General features: G+C 28.2%; 2 protein-coding genes across 3 annotated transcripts in view; one reads left to right on the forward strand and one right to left on the reverse strand.

The window, feature by feature from the left end:
* The window catches only part of LOC130668606 (uncharacterized), a 153,058-nt gene that overhangs the window by 67,125 nt on the left and 69,759 nt on the right, over positions 1–16,174 (reverse strand). The gene's annotated exons all lie outside the window — the stretch shown is intronic.
* Positions 201–16,174, forward strand: part of LOC130669094 (beta-1,4-N-acetylgalactosaminyltransferase bre-4-like) — a 76,273-nt gene continuing 60,299 nt past the window's right edge. Inside the window, exon 1 of one of the 2 annotated variants that reach the window (XM_057471785.1) lies at positions 201–1,007. The gene's annotated coding sequence lies outside the window, so the exon portion shown is untranslated. Of the gene's footprint in view, positions 1,008–14,256; positions 14,514–16,174 lie in introns of those variants that run through there. The other variant, XM_057471784.1, reaches the window with a different exon arrangement.

The raw sequence follows: 16,174 nt of genomic DNA on the forward strand, positions 1-16,174 counted from the left end.
TTGGATGACAATATAACCGGTATTCTGTCAAACCAAGCATTATCACGTGCGTTCAATATAGATTAAACCTTTTCAACCGAGCAAGTCGGGCAAGTCCATGAGCTCGGGGTATAAGGTATAGGTGAAGGTATTTGTGCATATGCAGTGATGCTGCAGATAAACAAGTAAAGGACCAACAGCCGCAGTGGTAGCAGTATCCAACTGCACTCAATTCATTGCACTACATTAGATGGCCACTCGGAGCGCACCGTCCTGACTATTATCACTTTCTTTCTCTCGTTACCGAAATTATTTGTCCTTAATAAATTAAATCATCAAGTGCTTAAATTAAATAACAAATTATTGTCTCAATTATAAACTCATCTTAACAAATATCTACTAACGCTTCGACTAATATTTATTTTTAATTTATAAGTTTACAAATATTACGAGTTGTTGTGATCACTGAAAAATAAACGCAGGTGTGTTGATCTCATTTTTACTTATTTATTTGGACCAAAAACTGTTTTATCCTGTGATCCTGATGGAAACCTGAGTTTAACCAAAAAAAGGACCATGGACATTCAGTATATTTGTTTTGCTAATTTAATTAATTATTTATTGTCGTTACTATTTTTTATTCAATAAAATTATTTAAATAATTTTGTCACGAGTGATTACGTACAAGTGAAAAATTTCGAATTTCCATAGACCTAATATGAGAACGGATTTATTATATTTGATATAAGTTATTTATTGTTATTATTTTTTTTTATTCGTAATGTAATAAAGAAAAGTGCGCGTGAGTGTGTGACCTCGTGGGATTTCCACGCGCACCGGTGTCAAGTGAATACTGACCTTCAAGGTCAACTGGTTATAATTGTTTTAATTTATATAAATAAGGATAATTAAATAGAGTCGTGTGTGATTATATCATAAATTAAACTTATCTGATTACATTGTAGGAAATTTTTTTTTCCTCTGTAAGATCAGTTTAGTTCCGCATTTAATTATTGTTGCAACAAAAGGTGAGAAAAAATTTTTATTATTATAAATTTTTTCGTAGACTTGAAAAATATACTTTTTTTGCATGAAATAATTTTGAAATGAATTTGATATTCAGTCACGAATAAATAATTTTGATTTGAAGAAGAATAAAAATTTTGAACAGAAATTTTTTTACGATTTCGCGGTATTCTGTAGGTAAATTTTTTTCGAATAAAGTTTTGATGACGACAACTTTTCAAATTGTCTTCTATAATTAAATGAATCAATAGTAGAAAAAAATTTTGGATGTAAAAATTTTTTTGTTTACTTGGAAATTAAAACAAAAAGTTGAAATTTTCAGCGATTGAGTTTTTTAATGAATGATATCTTAGAAATTTTGAACTATATATAAAAATTACACACAGTTAAAAAATTTGTGTTAAATTTAACACAAATCACATGTCCCAAACAGTCCATTAAATTTTTTTGTGTTAATTTAACACATTACACTTGTGTCAAATAGTAACACAGGTTTAAAACTTGTTGAGATCAAATAACACATTCAACTTTAGTTAAATTTACACTTGGTGGTGTCAAATAATTAACACAAAATGTTTAACTATTGATTTTTTATACAAAAGAACACAAAATTTTCAGCTGTGCAGAAAAATTATTTTATCAAAATATACTACACTGTAAAAAATCGGGAGTGAATTCAAAAGGAATATGAATTATATTGTAATCAGAATTCATACCGTTCCTCGGAGTTTCGGAGCTTAAAAAAAAATCACTCCGAATACGGAATGCATGAATAGGAAGTTTTTATTCAGCAAAGTGATCTAGGAGTGACGTGGATTTTATCTAAATCTACACTCACTCCGATCCAGAGTTTTAATATTAAAATAAACTGTGAAAAATATATCAGGTCTTATAAGTAAATAAATAGTAGTGCAAATCAGGTGAGAAGACCAAATGTAATCAGTTATGATTATTCATTTATTTTCATATATACGAAATTTCGTATATATGAAAATAAATGAATAGTCATAACTGATTACATTTGGTCTTCTCACCTGATTTGCATTACTATTAAAATAAACTCCGAATTTTATTCTGACCCGGAGTTCTCGTGTTAACATTTAGCTCCCTTCATAGTGAATTTCCCTCTAAGGCGATGAAATATATAAAAAAATCATTTGTTTGTTATTCAGTCCGAAAATTTTCAGTGTATTCTGTCCTAAACCCAATTTCGGAACTCGATACTAATTTTTTCTAAAAATAAAAAATCAGTAAAATGTCTATTTAAATTCTCAATATATAAACTTCGAACATTCAGCCTGACATTTGAAAAAACAAAGAAGTTATTTTAAAATATTAATCAATCATTCAGTAAAATCGATTGATTGAAAAATTTATTTCACATTTGTTATTTATTTTATAAATAATAATGCAACAGTTTACGATAAAAATGACATATTTCATATATAATCGAAAATTTATTTGACATTTTCTTTCATCACATGATATTCAAATGTACGTCAATTTACATAATTATTTTCCTCTTGGTTATATATATTTTTGATTGTCACCCGAGAAAAATCAAATTAATCTACCGAGATTGGATTAAATTCCCGTAGATAAAATTTTTCCGAGTTCTAGGAATGCAAAGTTTATGTCTTCGTAAGCAAAAATTATTTTTCTAAATAAAATCTATCATATTTATATGAATATTAATTAGTTTCTTCAAATCGTATCTTATTTATTTTAATTTTCAAAGACAAGAAAAAATAAATAAGCTACTGCGTGTCATTAACGCAAATCTTACGACAATAAACAGAACTCTGTATTAATCTGCAACCAATACTATGCCAAGTATCAGAATGATAATTAAAAAATACAAATAAAATAATCACTCTTACGTGACGTTATTGTTATCATATTAATAATACTTGGTACCTATTATCACATAAGTTCTTTTGAATAATAATAATAATAATAATAATAATAATAATAATAATAATAATAATAATAATAATAATAATAATAATAATAAAACACAGATGCCTACAAATGCGTTAATAAATGCTAACGTGTCTTTGACATGCGATAAAAATATATTTATCAGCAGTTTCTTAAGCGGAATATTATTTAACACTGTTTATAATCTAGCAATTGTGAATTAACTATTGTAATTTATGTGCGATACTTAATGATGAAAAAGTAAAATTATAAACATATAATTGTTACATCAAATAAGATAGGAAAAATGCAATTGAACGATTTTCACCTCGAGTTCTCAGTCACGCGATCCGCTAATATAATGCCGCTCACATGACTGTGTATTATAGTCTATATATATTAGGGTGGTCCTTATTTTGGACATATTTGAATTTTTATGCTCCCAGAGGCTTATGTGGTTCGAAATAAATAAAAAAAAATATCCTCAAAGTTTCAGGTCTCTATCTCAATTTCAACCCGTGCCGCACAGCGATGTAAGTTTCCCATTTAAATAACACGGGGTTTTTGGCATTGAACGATTAATTTTTTATTCCAGCTAAAGCAATTGTTAGAAAAATTTGAAACTCTGTAGACTTTTTCCTTCTATTAGTAGCTACTCCTCAGAATTTTTACAGATTTTCAGCTGCTATAATTTTGGGGGTACAGCATGATAAAAAAAAAGAAAAAAATTATTTTTATTATTTTTAGCTAAAATTTTTTTTAAATAACATATCAAACCACTCTGCATCCTTATCAGAAGTTCGTACTTTTTTCACTCTCGCACCCAAGTGGGTGATTGGCATATCTTTGTTGCACTAATACAGTCATCAGGAGCTTTGGACGAGTTTTTCTTATGAACAAATGAATATTTGCAAAAAATTAAAGCGCACTTTGCTAAATAAGACAATAGTGCGTTAATGTGCAGTAGAGTGTATCTTAAAAGGATTTTTCGAATTTATTACGATCACCTCTCAAAATGGTTTCAATTATAACAAAAAAAATTCCCTTAAAGTTAAAGCTCTTAATTTTATCGGGAAGAGTTACCGCTAAATTTTGTTTTGTGATTTTTTCAAGAATAATTTTTGTTTATGCTATTTGACTTTATGTCATTTTCAAAAATACATAATGCATTCAATGACATCTGAGATCGGTATATCTATGCCACTAATCATATTACGCCTTAGTCTAACATTTAATAAATATTATCAATAAATTAAATTTCTTTCAATATTTGCTTAAATAAGTTGGTCACCGTTAAACTTATTATTCGTTTTAAGCAATAAATAATAAACAAAAGGTTGATAGTTTTGTGTATTATAACATCGAAATAATTATTTATTTACAATTTCCTAACTATAATAAATTATTAATAAAATCGATCTTTTTAATAAATAAATAAAATAAATTGTAAAAATCACGAAAACGAAATTTGCGGCACGTGGTCCCGTTGGAATTAAGAGCTCAAACTTTAAGGCAATTTTTTTTCTTTCGTAATTGAAACCGTTTGTGAGGTGATCGTAATAAATTCAAAAAATCCTTTTAAGGAACACTTTACTGCACACTAATGCAAAGTTCCTGATTATACTATATCAGTGCAACAAAGATATACCGTTCACCCACTTGGGTGCAAAAATGAAAAAAATTAAGAACTTCTTATAAGGATGCAGAGTGATTTCATATGTTATTTGAAAAAAATTTTAGCTAAAAATAAAAAGAATATTTTTTTTCTTTTTTTTCATCATGCTGTACCCCCAAAATTAGAGTAGCTGAAAATCTGTAAAAATTCTGAGGAGCAGCTGCTAATATAAGGATAAAGTCTACAGAGTTTCAAATTTTTCGAACAATTACTCTAGCCGGAATAAAAAATTAATTGTTCAATGCCAAAAACCCCGTGTTATTTAAATGGGAAACTTACATCGCTGTGCGGCACGGGTTAAAATTGTGATAGAGACCTGAAACTTTGAGGATATTTTTTTTTATTTATTTCGAACCACATAAGCTTCTGGGAGCATAAAAATTCGAAAATGTCCAAAATAAGGACCACCCTAATATATATACATATTTATGTGTAGTTTATGGTTTAATGTGGTATAGTCTATATATATATTTATGTTGTAAAAATATTCTATTTCTCGGAAATGCATTTTTTAAAATTTACGGTCACTGTAATTGCGCAATTATATATGTAGTTTTTCAAACGAAATCGACACGGGTAATTACCTTATCGTCAACTTTAAAATTGATGGAGGAAAAAAAAAACACTAAATAATAAATTATTTTTAAATGCTGAACACATAAATATATATCTACTGTAAAAAATTTGCGGAGTGAACGCAGAGTTGATGATTTTTTATTTATGTCATCTCCTTGAAGTGAAATCATCTTCAGAGAGGAAGTCTCACTCCATAACAGTAAAAAAAGTTTTCCTATTCACTCTGTATGCGGAGTAATTATTTTTGAAAAAATAATTTTTAGTAGTCAATTAATAAAATAAAAAAAAAATTAATTAATTACTCAAAGATTTTAACGCACAAAGTTAATAATGATTGATTTAAATAGACATTAAAGGGTGAATTAATGGTTCCCTGGGTTTTCCGGGATAGGTTGGTAATGTATTATATTGTTTCGTCGCGGACTACGAACACGACCCGAGCTGAGACCTGGTGAGCGCACCTTCATTAATTACCAACGTAAATAGACGCTATACTGAACGCATGTAACACGTTCAAGGCACTCTATTATACATACACGTATCACACATCTATATAAACTCTTAATGTGTGCAGAAAGCTTGTGTATTAGTACTTATGGATGTTTCGTGTTCTATTTCGTGCTAGAGAAGCACTCAAGTTTCATTACTATGTTACAAGCACTACCACTACCAATACCAATACCACTAACACCAACACTAACACCACCACTAACACTAGATACAGAAATTAGTAATGTTAAATTTATTACGAGCACTAAAATCTATTTTAAATAAATTATTTCAAAAATTTATCACTAATCTGAAAAAATTTAAATAAAATATTTTTAAAATTTAATTTTTTATAAAAATGAATATTTTCTTTGTTAATGACACGGAAAAAAAATATTGTAGTAGCGGGTACTCTAATTTGTAGACTGTAAAAAATTTGCGGAGTGAACGTGGATTAAATCCGGAGTGAATAGGGAGCGGGTGATTGTTTATTTATTTAATCATCTCGTAGTAAAATTAACTCCGAAGGGAAGTTTATGGAAATATTAAAACTCCGAATCGGAGTGAATGCGGATTTAAATAAAATCCAGACCACTCAGAATTTACTCCACTAAAAATACAAGCTCCCTATTTACTCCGTAAGCTGAGTGATTTTTTGTTAAACTCCGAAACTCCGATTGATAGAGTGAATTCGGATTTAAATAAAATCTGTAATCACTCTGAATTCATTTCCGATTTTTTACGGTGTAGTAAGCGGTATTACATAAACAGAACTTACAACTAAACATTGCAGTAAGCATGTGTAGTTGAGGTTATTCTAAGTTGGAGTTGGCATTTCTTTACTTCCAGCTTGTAATAACTTCAAAGGTTACGTGCGTTAATATCCCCGGACATAATATCCCTGCGACAAAATATCTCAGGAACGATATATCTCTGTAAGGAAATATAAAAAAACAAATAGTTTTATTATTAGATTCGGTCCATTGCCTTCTAGGTCCAAGATGGAAAATTTCAGGGATGGCCTGCAAGGTCTATTGCTTTCTCTTTGTCTATTAAAGCATATAAATAAAAAATTTTCAATTAATTAAGAACATTAGTAGAGAACATTAATTAGCTTATTATCGTGCTGTGCCCTTTTTTCACGGATTTTGGGTGTTTTTATTCGAAAATAGGCCAACACATAAGCTTGTTATCGTGCTGGGCCCAAAACACGTCACACTCCGAGATTGGGACTTTTCTTCCATCACGAAGAAAACCATGACAGAAATTTTGAACTATTAAGATATTTTGTCGGGGGATATATTGTCGCGAAGATATTATGACCGGGAATATTTGTCCAGGGATATTAACGCGTGTCACCAACTTCAACTACAGCTGCTGTTGTAGCAATTAATTTTTTCCGTAGAGCAGATAAAAAATAATATAATTTTAATGATGAAATGACAATTATATAAAAAATTTAAGTTCTGAATACAGGTGCAATTTCTGTTTTGAATACAAGTGCAATTTCAGCCCTCATGTGAATAGGCACGTACTTCTGTAAGCAAGTTTTGAGTAAATTACAAATTTTCTCTTTTCCTCATTTTACATATATATTCTTCATTACTATTAGTACTGTTGTTATATATATGTATATATATTGTATTCCATCTTTATTTTCTGTACTCAAGTCTCATAGTGAAGCACGAAGTAACGACCAACTTGCTTTCATTCGCTCTGGAGACGTACGTGCTGCTTTTCCGTTTCTGATTTATAACCACCGGTCTACATCCCTTAACCATTTCCACCCTTCCATAACGAGTATACAGTGTACAGAAAACAAGAAATATAAATTATTTTTATACATAAATTCACAACTTCTTGGCACTTATATAATAATATCTACATGTATATCTCTATGCCATACTTTGTATTTTGATCAATAATTTCCACACTATTTCGAATATTAACTGACAATTTTCAGTGAAATGATAATATTCAACTTCTATAACTAAAAACCTTTTTAAAAACTGCTATTGAAAATTTAATAAAATTAATTCACGATTAGAAATAATTGTTTTTTTCAAAAATAAATAAAATTAGCCGAATTTTCTTTGAACAAATGTATGAGGCATTATAATTTTTATTGGCTAGAAAAAAAGTTTTGTTTAAAAACTGTCTGTTACGAACTTTAGATATAAATCTAGATTCTAACCATTAAGACTGTAGCATTTAATTTATTTGTACATCTCAATGGGTGTGCGCTTGAATAAAGAGAAATTTTCGCTGATTCTCGGTTTGAACTACTTTTGGAAACAGTAGACTATTTATATTAAATGATAAATTAGTCGAAAAAATACACTTTTAAAGAAGACATGCTAGTGGACAAAATTAATATGATTTTTTTTTCAATTTTCAACTAAAAAATTTGAAAAATGATTTATTTTTTGAGCTTCGGAATTTTCTGTTTTCAAAATCAAAAAACATTGTCTTTAATTATAATTATAACATGACGCAGTTCGAAATTAGATACAAAAAATGAGATTTTTTACAAACGATTAATTTTTAATAAATCAACTCATTAAATTTATTTTTATCGCATTTGTAAGATCTATGCAAAATAAAATTTGATCATTGATTTCAAAACTGTTAACGTTCAAATATGAATAACTTTTGCCGATTGGTTCAAAAATCACTCAAATAGTTGACCGATTACAGAAATATTGACAAAATTGTTTTTCCATATTCAACAATTTCCCTATTTTACTTTTCAATCTCCATAGCAGGAAATTAAATTAGAATGGAATTTTAAATTTCGATCTTAAAACTCATAACCGTTTTCATTAACAGTTACTCTACTGTTTGGTAATTAATTTTTTTTTAGTATGTTTAGGCTTTGGTGTAATTACTAAGTGGTTACGTAATAATTATTAACGATAATGATATCCGATTCATTGACCGGAAACAATAAACATCTCTTTCCTCTTTAGACTTTCATCGGCCAATTGTCCACGGTCGATAATCGTGTGGTCACATATTAAAGCAAGTTAATCATCATCATGAGTCTACTTAATTACTCTCGTTCTTGCTTTCCCTCATTCGCAACCATAACAATAGCTTTTTTTTTTTTTTTGATAAATATATCTCACATAACAAAAAAAAACTTCTTTAAATAAAACTCTTTTTTTTTAAACATAAATATGCTTTACTGGGCTCTCAGCTTTAATTAAATTTTTTTAAAAATAAATGGTACAAAAAAATTCTTTAGTATAAAGACAGGGGCAAAATGAGAATAAAGTAAAACGAGACACCATAAAGTACGTGAGTAGTTAGGGTAAAATGAGACACTAATTTAATAGAAGAAAAAAATTTAATTCTAAAACAGGAAAAGTGTCTAAAATAAATGGGGCAAATTGGCTATCCCGGAAATGCGGCCAAAAATTTTAGCAAAAATTGTTTTTTTTTTTTTTCTGTGAATTATAGGAAACTGAAACACGACAAAACTGTGGGGTAAAATGAACTAAAAAAAAAAGAGCCATCCGGCCTTACCCGGAATGAAGAGGTAGATTTCTTATGTAAATACAATAAAATACAATACTAAGCTGCAAAAATAAGCTTTTTTTATTTTTTGTGAAATTTTCGATATCATCAAAGTGTTAGAAAAGATGTTTAAAAAAATCAAGTGTTACAGTGAAAATTAAAGCTAATCGTCCAAATTTTGAAATATTTTTTATAGAATTGAGTTATCATTTTCGGTTCAAAAATTATTTAAGGATAAAGCCAGAAAATTCATTTTTTTGAAAATCAAAAAAAATTTCCAACACCCACAACTTCCAAACTAATCGACCGATTGGGCTCATCTTCGAACTTGATCAAGGTAATCGTCCAATAAATAAAGGTATAAAATTTTATTAAGATCCGTTAGAATTGCGGGCGCTATCGTGATGACAAGGCGCGTTATATCGTATATATATAAACTTTTGAGTAGATGGTATTTTTTGACTCTACTAGATAAAATAAAATATATGGTGGCAAAATTCTTTGATAATTCGATCATGAGACCCATTGCAATAGTCCGATTTCTAAAGAAATCTACCTAAAAAGTTTTTGGTAAAAATTTTGAAGTGGCCATACTACCCGCGAATTATTTGCCACACCCTAGTTTAGATCGGGTAAATAAAAGTTCATTTTTTCTCATTTTATTTCAGTATCTTATTTTGTGCCGGGTTCTTTTATAATTGTATGGTTTAATTGTTAATCCTTTGAAGCGCCGGACTAATTAGCTAACTAATTAATTGAATCACCTACTAATTATTGCATCTTAAAGCTCTTAGAAAAAAAAACTAATGCTAGTGTATTTTTATTTTGTTTACCCAATACAAAAAAAAAGAATAAAATAAATAATAAGCAAAAAAGTTAGTTTGATTTTAAGGATTATCCACTAATCTCGAAATGTCTAGTTTAAATTGGCTTGCCTCCAGGGTACCTCGTCAGCATTACAGAAGGTAAAATCACCACAGCCACCCTTTCTAAACGGATAAAACTCTATAGTACGCAGTATAAATGAAATGGAATAAAAAAAAAAAAAAGAAGAAATCGTAAGAAAGTGCTTTTATTATCGCACTTTGTGCGATATAGAATATAAATATATATGTTTTTCTTTATCAATTTTTAAACTATTTTGCATAATTAATTTTTTCTTTCTTTCCTTCTCCTTATTAAATGTATAGAATTATTTATGGGAGATAAGATTGAATTTAAAATTTAAATTTGCTAAATAAAATATTGTTTTTATTTATTATTCAAACTTTTATCTGCTTTTTTTCACCGGGGTTAGCTATTTTTTAAATAAAGATTCATAAAAAAATGAATGAGGAGTAAAAAAGGGAAGTCGTAATTATTTCCGTACTCAATATAAATGTCAAAATATAAAAAATCTAATATCCCCATGGATCAGTAATTTTTTTTATAATTAATATTTTCCAAAACTCCCCTTCACTCCGAAAAAAAGAACTTCACTCCGAAGGAGAGGGAATAAATAACGTCATCTACTCCACGTTCACTCGCAAATTTTTTACAGTGTAATGTCGATTAACTTTAATATTCATAAAAAAAAAAAAAGAAAAAAATTGAATATCATTTTTAATTCCATTGACCTCAGTAAGTCCGCTCATATGTATGCGGTCACGATAACTTTCAGAATACATAATCAATCGGCATAATTTATTTAACATTAGCTTCAAATCATATGAAGATGAAGAACACTATTGGATAAAATTTATAAAAATCTATATATTTAATCATCATAAAAAAACTGATTATTAAGTAACAGTTTCATCGTTTGGCAAAAAATTTTTTTTATCGCAATTAAACTCTAATGTAGCAACAGCAGAGATTTTATGTACTCGATAGCCTTGCAGGTAAATTTATGCAAATGAAATGAAATGTAATAACTGTATAATTGTATATTAGAATGTGTTTAATATTCACGCGGCTGTCTTTAATAGGATTAATTTCTAATTCAAACTCAGATGCTAGGTTTTATTTTAATTACAGACCGTCTGCTATGGGATTTCGTTTATAATTAACCTGGATACAAGAAAAAATTTTTATTTCTCATGCAGATTTAAATGAACTATTTTTTAGTGGAAAATAAAATTCAAGTGCGTAATTAAGGACTTGGAAATTTTTTTAAGTTTCCGCGGTGAAAAAAATTTTCAAAAAAAGGGAAGCTATTGGTTCAGACAGACGTTACATCATGACTTAAAACTGATTAGATTTTAAAGTCGATCGGTCGACTATCCGTACAAAAAAAAAATAATCGGCCCATTACTGGGTCGTGAATAGCTGCCAATTTTCAAGCATCGGCCAAAGCTTGGTATCAAGAGCACTTAGCTAAAATACGGCTGCCAATGATTTACCATGCACGGGCCAGTATAGTTAGCCATTTATTGGCCAATCATTGCAAACCAGACAACGGCCGATCTATGGGAAAATTCCGAAGCTCGGTGACTTTGTATGGGTAGTTTACAAGTTATAAAAACAATTTTTTTAGGTTTTTATTAGATAAATCATAAATCGCTCGACCGATTTATTTCTAAGTTTGATCAAATCTAAGTCTCAATAAGTTCTTTCGATTGCAGTGAAGCGCGAGCAATTCGGCCGATTTGTTCCCAAGAAACTGTTGGACAAAAATTACTTTTTTCTAACGAAATGTCTATTTTTCCGATCTAGCCATTTTTTGAGCTCGAAGACAGCAGGAATTTTTAGGTCGGCCCGTAGGGGCAACCGTTTTTCAGAATTTCTTCATAATTTTCATTTTTTAAATTTAAATTTTCTAAAAGTTTTGATTTTTAGATCCGGATTAAAATGATAAAAATATATTTTTTCCAAGTATTAGATTTTGTAAAATTTATCTTCAATATTTTCTTGGTGTCCATGTTGCCTGTATATATGTCATAACACATTTATGTGCTACATCTTGTAGTTATTTTTTCGTTTTACTACTTATTCCTTGAATTTTCACGGAAACTACGTTACAAAAGTGTGATATATATCTTTGAAGTTGGGTTATAGGACGTAAAACGAAAGTTCTACTTCCACTTGGACTTTTTATTTAAGTTCCTGCTCGTCTTCGTCGTGCGGCAACCGTGGCATTTTGTTCGGAAGTTGAGAAGCGTGCCTAGCCTAAGAAATACGTTATTTTTCAGAGGTGGTTACAGCGTGAATTGTAGAAAATACGTGAGAAAAAATAAAAATTTAATGGTCGATAAAATTTTCCATATATATTTAATAGCTTATTCATTTATTTATTGTTACTTCTCTATTTAGTTTTTGTTGCTGCTATAAATTATAGCGTACGGCTCATTAAATTAAATTTATTGTTCAATTTTAAATTAACACTTCACTTAGACGTTTATTGAAACTGTCTTTTTATTTGTTCCGTAAGCTTCAGTTCTCAAAAATAAATTATCTTTTCTTCTATAAAAAAAAAGCTCATTTAATTTTTAAAAATTCTCTATATAGATTTAAATGATCAAAATTCCTTCGGCAATAATCTAATGATTTAAATCAAATTCCCCAAATTCTTCTGTATAATAACGGTCTGCACAGTTAGATAAGGATTATGAAAATTCTTACCATACTGCAAATATTTCGTTGATATTCAAATTAAATCGAGATTCTCTTAAAATACCTAAAGATATCTTAATTCTTAAATAATTGATGGAAATATTAAAGCTCTAGTCAAGATTTCATGAGATAAAATCCATTAAATAATTTAAGCAAAAGTCAAACCAACGCTTCGCGTTTCAAGTATGCATTTGTTTGCACTACTTAATTTGATGATACCAAAGTTAGCCGACATTTAATAATTTTTTTCAAAACGATGAATTAAAAAAATTACACCTGTAGTTTTTTAAATTTTCTACATGTGCATATTTTTAGTTTTTTTTTTTTGTAATTGCTTTCGAAAAAAAAATTCAAAAATTGTTAATTGCCCGTTAACTTCAGGGCCATTCAATTTTTCACAAAAAATTTTCAACTTCTAAATTGAAAATTTATTTTAGAAAATCTTCAGTCGCATGAAGAACCGGCATGTATTTAAAAAAAAAACTTTCATAACCCAAAATTTAGTTTTCGGTAAAAAAAATTTCTTTCTCCATTTTTTTTTAACTTCGTCATTATCTTCAAAATGTATACTTGATTCTGATTGTTGCTTTTTATTTATACAACACATTCTAAATACGCATTAACCACTAAAATTTCCATACTGAGTACGCCCACTGGTCACACCGTGCAATCTTTATGAACAGTCAATATTCCGATAAAAAATATACATATATATGTTAGCTGGAATGCATATATAAGGATCTGTTGGTAGATAAAAAAAATACAAAAGCTTTTAAATTATTAAGTCAAATAAATTTAAAAAAATTGTTTTTTTTTTTTTTACGAACAGTCTCTAAGTGTAGACATTAAGGATAATTGATTTTGCAATTATAATTACACTTATAACAAGTACTTTTATAAGTAATTATGTATGTAAAAAAATAAGGAAAAGAACAATAATAAACCTTCGTGACATAAATGAACAAAAGATTGCATGTTTCTGTAACCGCGAATCTCAGGATCACGATCTTCATATTCGAACTTTGCCTCGTATCAACTTGAGGTCTCACGAGACACTCACACAAAGACATTTAACTATAGTAAGCAATACAAATAAAACTAAATACCGAGTTTATCCCGTCAAACCAGTAGCCTTTTTACTTTATATATAATATATATATATATATATATATATATATATATATATATATATATACATTTATATACAATTTTATTTGATTTTTGTACTTTTTATTTCGTATTAATCACTATTCCTTTTCTTCTCATCCTATTTCTTCATCCTCATCTCCATCTTTACCCTCTTCTTCTTCTTCTTCTTCTTCTTCTTCTTCTTCTTCTTCTTCTTCTGTATCTTTGTCTATCATTATATTATGTACATTGAACATAACGCTTGCGCATTGAAAAAGAGAGAGGACAGAGATAAAAGTACCGCCGTAGTGGGGAGTCAGCGAAATGCGCGGTCACCGAATCCGTCTGTCAAACATATAACTAGTCGACGACGGGACTTTGTAAATGTCGTTATGTATCACAACTATTTATTCATCTAATTGATCTCATGTGCTTTGCGTTTCAATTTATCTTCACTGTTTACTAGTTCTCCAAAACAAATACTTTTTTTTTTTATTTAATTCCATTTTTTTAAATTAAGTGATCAAATTAAGGACTCAGTTTTTTTTTCTAATTATTCATTTTTGTTATTATTTTTTTTATCAAGACGAAATTTGCAGCATTGATGCAGGTCAGTTAAAAAAAAAATTATTTTTGATAATTGCAACTCTAAATATTCCCAAATTAAACTCATGAATGAAAAGTTTTAGTCAATGAAACTTTAAGTAGGTAGTGAAAAATATTTTAATTTGACGTATGTATATATATTTATATACACTTTTTTTTTTAAATATAAGCCTTGAAATTTTATTAAATAAAGACCTTGGCGAGGTCTTTTCACGTCCGGAGTTGGTGTAGTAAGTGCTGATTCTCTCATTTCTTGCCTAGTGTAGTTTATATTTTGAAGCACGTGGTATGCGAGTCTGGGATGTCTCAAAGACAAGTCATGAATAAATTGTCGTTTCAATGTATTGAAATTGAGATGAATATAAAGACGAATATATAAATATATATATCAAATTATTATAAGATATAGAGTATAGTATTAGAGTATTGGAAATAGTTTTACGAGTATATCTAAATATATACATATCTATATATTAACGATGCGAAGAAGAGTAAACAAATAGAAAGTAAGTCAAGAGAAAGTGGATGTTTTGTATTAGAATATTTATCTACATTATGCAATGTTTGTTAGCACTTGTCTAATGAAGACAAGTTTATTGTTGCTATCTGATAATTGTAATAATAAAAAACACTCTAAAATTATATGAAAAAAAGTCCCAGTATGGTCATTCTTATAATGAGTTACTGGATACTGAATTTTTTTATATAAATTTTAAAGAAATTCGTTATAAATAATGGGGAAGGAGGGGACAGAGTAGGCCCCTTAAAATTTTCAAAACTTAAGAAAATATGGGGGCAAAGTGCGCCCCTCAAAATTTTCTATACGTCAATAAATTCGGACGGATAATTAATTAGCTTATCGAAATTTATTATGTCATAAGGGCTAAAATACCCCCATGAAAAAAATTTATAAAAAAAATATATGTTAAAATATAAAAAAAATATATAAAATATGCATAAAAAAAAAATTTTTTAAATAGCTAACTTTTGGCCGATTTTCGTATATAATTTATATATTTTAAATGTATTTTAAATATATTAAAAATATATCTTAGAACGTACAGAAAATACATTAAAAAAATATATTAACAATATATTTCAAATATATAAAAAATATTTTTTTTATATTTTCATAATTACATTTTTTATGTACTCTAAGATATATTTTTAATATGTATAAAATATATAAGAAAATCTGCCAAAAGTTAGCTATTTAAAATATATTTTTTATACATATTTATATATTTTTGATGTATTTTTTTTATATGAACAATATATTCTTTTTATGTTTTAACATATATTTATTTTATAAATTTTTTTCATGGGGGTAGACCACCAAAACTTCATTAAATATAATTTATTAAGAAAGTTAAAGATAATAAAATTACGTTTTGAAATTATATCGCAACAGACTATTAAAATGGCTTTTATATTTTTAAAATACAATTGTTTTATAGTAATTTGCAATTATCACACGTGTAAAGAATAAAAAATATTAAATCCGAAATTTTTTGGAGGGCCCACTTTGCCCCTAATTTTCGATTTTTCAATTTTAATGGACGCAGTATGATGAAGTAAAAATAAGTATCAAGGGTCTAAAAAGAAGTAAACGCGTAAACAAAATTAATGATAATATAATTATTTTTTTTAAGGGGCCCACTTTGC

The sequence above is a fragment of the Microplitis mediator genome, chromosome 5 (assembly GCF_029852145.1).
Source record: "Microplitis mediator isolate UGA2020A chromosome 5, iyMicMedi2.1, whole genome shotgun sequence".
Taxonomy (NCBI): Eukaryota; Metazoa; Arthropoda; class Insecta; order Hymenoptera; family Braconidae; genus Microplitis; species Microplitis mediator.